Source organism: Epinephelus moara, chromosome 10 (assembly GCF_006386435.1).
Source record: "Epinephelus moara isolate mb chromosome 10, YSFRI_EMoa_1.0, whole genome shotgun sequence".
Lineage (NCBI taxonomy): Eukaryota > Metazoa > Chordata > Actinopteri > Perciformes > Serranidae > Epinephelus > Epinephelus moara.
In genome coordinates this window covers 10,137,167-10,143,166 of record NC_065515.1, presented here as the reverse complement: position 1 = coordinate 10,143,166, position 6,000 = coordinate 10,137,167, and the positions used below count along the sequence as shown (strand labels likewise).

Here is a 6,000-nt window from a genome sequence, read left to right as displayed (position 1 = left end):
ACAGATATTTGATTGGATTGGGATCTGGCGAATTTGGAGGCCTGGTCGACACCTTGAATAGAATATTGTCCCCTAGGGGAAATTTGTCGCGGACTCGAGTGCATACACCAGCTGCCTTGCAGACAATAAATATACACAAAACAGCAAAGACACAGGAAATGGCAAACACACACACTCATAAGACACAAACCAGACAAAATGTGAAAAACAGACAGGACACCAAGTTATTGCACAATCCCCAATATTTCCCAGCCTTCAGGAGCAATTTAACAGTTTGATGGAATTAGGAATGAATGAGTGTTTGAAACAGTTTGCATTTGGGAAGTCTGTACCTTCTGCCACAAGGCAAGAGCTCATACTCAGGATGAAGGGTGAGCTCTTTGTCGTGTTCCTAAGGCTATTCCTGAGCAGTTTTTGTGGTGTGGCATGGTGCACTGTCCTGCTGGGGGGCCGCTGCCACTGGGGGGGTTCTGGTCTGCAATGGTGTTCGGGTGGGTGGAGCATGTCAGGTGGCAACCACATGAATACCAGTACCAAAGGTTTCCCCACAGATCATTGCACTGGAACAAGATGATCAAAGTTAAGCACTTCACCTGTCAGTGGTTTGAATGTTTTGGTCGATCAGTGTTTATTTATTTGTAGTTTTAGTTATTTTCTTTGATTTGCATTTAAATTGTTAAATATGAATTGACTGATTAAAGATCAAATGTACTTTTTGATCAATTTAGTCACATGAGACAGAATTATCTAAAAGAGATTACATGTGTGCGATAATGTGCATTTAACATATAAACTTACTGAGCACATTTTGCTGATGATACCTGTGAATTTATACACAGGTAGGATTTTTAGGACTTTTACTGCTTGTAGGTTACATTGTTTTAAGAGCCCAGAATGTGAGTACTTCCTCCAGCACTGAATGGCCTAAATAAAACTGAGATAAAATACTTTTATTCAAAGACAAGTGAGAACAGATATCTAATAAGCATGCAGGCGGATGGTGGTGTTATTGTGAGTATTATTAGCAGAGGAGAGCTGCAGCTTTGGCCCCTGTCCCCTCTCAGCTGTCTCATAAACAGCATCGATCACAAACCCTAAAGTCTCAGCTCGGTCTCCTCTCCAGTCCACGCCCCTCCGCCTGACACTACATGCCTGCATGGTCCGAACGGCCGAGGATCCAGGAAGGTTGGCGGACCGCGCACATCATGATCCGGGACCTGATCGCATGAAAGCCGAACATCCTCATCTCCAGCTCTCACCTAAAGGAAGGTAAACCACCACCACAGCCACCAACACTGTGATAATGTAGGTTTGATACACAGCATACTGGTGCGACGTCTACATCGCGTCATCTGCGGTCGGCGGCGCGTCTCGCCAACTAGTTTCCACTGAGATCACCGTTACTTTACCTGCTGTAGACAAACAGTCACTGTGACCAGGCGCTAGTTTGTGTACATGAGCCTCAAAGCCGCGTTCAAGCCGCCTTAAATCTATTCTAACGGGAAGCTCCTAACCGGATGACTTAATGATGCTTTGTGCTGATCTCAGGTTGAACCACAGCTCCTCTCTCTGTATTTGCACTTTTCCACAAGCTTCCGTTTCAACATAAAGTCTATAAAAGTGTGTCTCATTAATATCACACAAGATATGCTTTCTGCAATGCGGGTAGTTTTTTTTCTTCCTCATGTCCTTAACGAGACAGGAGTTTTTGTGTGCCTGGGGCTGGGTGTGTTCCAAACATGTCTGTTTTTGGATATCTGGGATTCGGACAAATTTCCTGTCAGGAAGGGACAAGGATATGGCCTGGTCAGCCCAACTCAATGGCTGACTCATCCAGGGGGAAGACAGGATTTTTCCTAATGCAAACTACAGACTTCACACACAGAACCCAGGAGCTATTTTTATTTCATGATTCCACCCTATTATTAAAAAATTTAAAGGGCTGGACACTTCTCACTTACCACTGTTGGTATCTTGCCATGTGAGTATATTTGATTTTATAAGCATAACTTTTATTCATACTCAAACCTTAAAGGGACACATTTCCACATGATTCACTTTACGCAAGAACAATACTGATGATGTCGTCCTGCGTCATGCACTCTTGGCTTTTTCAACAGAAAGCCTGCATCATACACTGGAGGTGAAAGGTCTGAACATGGGTGTACAAAGAGAAGAGAGAACTGCATACAGTGTGTTGGTGAAGATTCTCAGTCATCCAGGTCATGGTAATCTTAAGCCCCGTTTCCACTGAGCAATACAGTTCAGTTCGGTACACTTTTTTCAGTTTCCACTGTGAAAAGTTGTGGATGGTACCAATGGAACCGTTCCGTACCGTCCCCATTTTTGGTCCCCCCTCTGTTGGGGTACCTAGTACACAGATCTGGTACTAAAAGATGGAGCTGTTAACACTGCAGTCCGTTGATTGGTCAGTAGAGGACAGTCACTCTGCTCAGGGCTGAGTTGTGGCTGGTTTTGAGGCTCATGTAACCACTGTTTATACTGTGGAGAGTTTTATTAGACTGTTACTATAAAAATAAAGGGTGTTTTGCTGCCTCTCACAGCAGCTGGAGTCAGAGAAAAGAATAATTTAATTCACTGGGCCGACTGCTGGTGACTTTTAAGGTGGAACGTTTACTTGTAATGTTACTCAATTGACTTTTAAGGTGGAACGTTTACTTGTAATGTTACTCAATGTATGAACTGATGACATGAACCAATCAACACACCTTAAATTTCCATATGACAACTCTGACCATCACTTTAGTTTTAATATGATATACACTTTTACTAATGAGTGGATCTTCAAGTGTTCATATATATATTTTAATTTCAACCAGGACGGCACATATTCTTATCCTCACTCTGAGAAAAAAAAGTGTAGCAGAGCGTCGTTCCTGTGGGCTACAGCAACACTAAACCCCTGAGCTTGCCTGAGAAGGACTAAATGCACAAACCCACTATTTTTGAATATCACATGGAGAGAGACTCTCACTGCAGCCTGTTCTATTTTGTCCTGAAAATGTCACCGTGCAGCCTCGTTCAGTGGATGATAAACGAGGTGCAGACTTCCATCTGTGTCACCGCTGACGGGGAAATACAGCGAGTGCTGGACGGTACCATGTCTGAAGGGTTATTTTTGGTTCCAAAGGTACCATACCGAAAGTGGTTGGTGGAAACCGGACTTAAGTGCTATATCGTAGGCAATTGGGGTCTCGTTTATAAACCTTGAGCACGTACAAAACATGGCCTGAAAGAGGCGTACGCCACTTCCCCCAGCTGTGATCTATAAAAACAGACTTGATGGGAGAAACTTTGACCCATGCTTACGAACATTTTGGAGACTGTATACTGGCGACGCAGATGGTGAAGTGGAAGTCTGATTGAATACATTTTTCCTTACGTTCATTTTTGTTATGGATCCTATGCACTGTTTTATAAATGAGACCCCACTGAAGAAGCCTCTTGGATGAGAAGTGAAAGGTCTTCAAGAAACTCAAGCAAGTCCAGTTGCCTACGATATAGCACTAAAGATTGCGTTCAGTGTTGGAGGCGGGGCTTCAAAGCCAAGTGCTCCTCATGGGGCCGGGGTTTGAAAGACTTGGGCATGTAGGAGGGAAAGAGGGTCTAACAAAAGACGCTATAGAACTACATTATGGGAAACGTAGGATCCAGTGTTTTTGGGACTTTAGAAGTCAGAATTTCTCTGCCTCTGCTGCTTCATTTTTGACCATTCTTTTGATTATGTGAGTCTTGTGAGCTCACCATCTTTAGGAAGGTGCAATGTTTAATTGCCAGAGTATGTCTTTAATACAGTAAATTAGTTTGTGGTGCGCCCAGCATTGAAAAATGACATCTAAAAAAGCAATAACCATGATCAGTATCAACTGCCCTGCAGCTGGATAACCCAATAGAACACCAGTGGTGGAAGGAGTAATCAGATCTTTTATCAAAGTGAAAAGCTGTAATACCATGTACCATGTAATGTCCTGCTCTTAACAGTCCTTTAAGTCCAATCAAAATATACTCTGAGTATCAACAGTAAAACTATGTATATATATATAAATTTGTAGGCTGGGTTTATCGCCATTGTTAGGTTGCAGTTTGTGCTGCTCTCATCCCTTCCTGTCACTCCCTGAACAAAAATATACAAGTTTTTAACTAAAGTAGGTCATCAGTATGCAAGATAAGCAGTCTGTCATTCAGCAATACAATCTGTGTGAGGACTCCAGAGCATTGACAGAAAATCAATCCACAGTTCAAAAGCCCCCAATAAAAGTTTATCTTTTGTTTTGTGTGTAAAATCGTAATCTTCAAAGTAATAATTTTTTAATTCAAATAATTTTAATGGACTGAGAAGCCCAATTTTACAATGTTGTGGAGTAGAAGTATAAAATAGTGAGCATAAAGCTCTCACAAAATTAATAAATAAAACATACATTATTATGTAGCAGATACCTAAAAACTTCAACAACTAGGAGGGGCGTGGACTCAACAACACGAAAGTTAACGTGTGGGAAGGTGTAGGCAAAGAAAACACTTTGTTATAGTTAAGAAAAGATCATGTTTTAGATAGATAGATAGATAGATAGATAGATAGATAGATAGATAGATAGATAACCCTAACCCTAACATATTTATGGTTTGCATAAATGTACAATGCCAACATTTATTTCTGGCTGAAATACAGAATGCTCAAGTGCAGCAAATTTGTACTTAAGTACAGTACTTTGTAAAAGTACTTCCTTAACGTACAGTTATGTAATTAACGTAAAGTTATGGAGGTTAGGTTTAGGAAAAGAAACATGGTGAGGACGTTGCTTAAAATGACTCAAAGTTTACATGCTACCTAACACACAATTCCAGTGCAAAGTCCCAGGCGAAAGTTTGTTTTTTGATGTTTCGTTCTGAACGTACCATTACGTAATTTAAGCTAAGTTAAGGAGGTTAGGTTTATGGAAAGAAATCTGGTGGGAATGTACCTTAAAATGACTCAACGTTCACAAGCATCCGAACATGCAACTGCAGGGGAAAGTCCCTGGCACAATTTCGTTTTTTGACATTTCGTCCTTAACGTACCATTACGTAATTAACGTTAAGTTATGGAGGTTAGATTTAGGAAAAGAAATATGGTTGGGACCTACCTCTCAGGACTGCTGCCTTGTTTACTGCCATCAGCGTGTTGGTCAAGTGAGGGCAGCCTTTCAAAACACGTGGGATATGTACGAATTTTGGTGCATTGTTTTTCGTAGGAAAAGACCCGAAAAATTAACACTTTTCATAGGGATTATTTATTTCTTTAAAAAGTTGCTTCAGTAAAAACTGTTCACAGTGATGTCTGAGGGTGCATTCACACCAGGATAGTCCGGGGGAATCGGTTCGACTGGGTGGAGAATGCCGAAAAATTTCACACCTTCATTTGGTTCGGTTCACTTTCACACTGCACAGCGGACCGAACCGCCTGAACAACGTCACACAGTTACAAATGCTGCTCATTTGGGGGCGGTATTGCCCGAAACAACCACTGAGCAGGAAGAAAAAAAGCATGAGGAAGAAGAAAACGCTGCTCATCGATTGGCCAGGACCGAAAACGGAAATCCATTGTGGGTAGCCGCAAGCAACTGCGATATATAGTCCTCTGACCATATATCAATAAGCTCCTGCACCTCCTCACTACTCCACGTCTGCCCACGAGACATTTTCCAACTTTTTCGTTTTTGTTGGCTTTGTTTTTTTCTACCCAAAATGCACTGCGCTCTACGTCCTCTCTTTGGTTCACTTCCTCTCTTTGGTTCCCTGGATAGTCCACTTGCATTTCCCACTGTAAGCGAACCACACCAGGGTTCACTTGCAAGTGAACCGAGACCCCCAGCTTTCAAGCGGACCAGGGTTTGCTCATTTGGTCAGCACCAGAGTTTGAATGAGCATTCACACCACTCCAAACGAACCGAACTATCTGTGGAAGCGGACCAGGGATCGTTTAAAGCGGACCAAACAGTA

General features: G+C 42.1%; 1 protein-coding gene across 1 annotated transcript in view; it reads left to right on the top strand.

The window, feature by feature from the left end:
- Positions 1 to 1,140: 1,140 nt before the first annotated feature.
- lrrc8c (leucine rich repeat containing 8 VRAC subunit C) overlaps positions 1,141 to 6,000 on the top strand; it is a 17,706-nt gene continuing 12,846 nt past the window's right edge. Inside the window, exon 1 of the mRNA XM_050055734.1 lies at positions 1,141 to 1,269. The gene's annotated coding sequence lies outside the window, so the exon portion shown is untranslated. The remainder of the gene's footprint in view (positions 1,270 to 6,000) is intronic.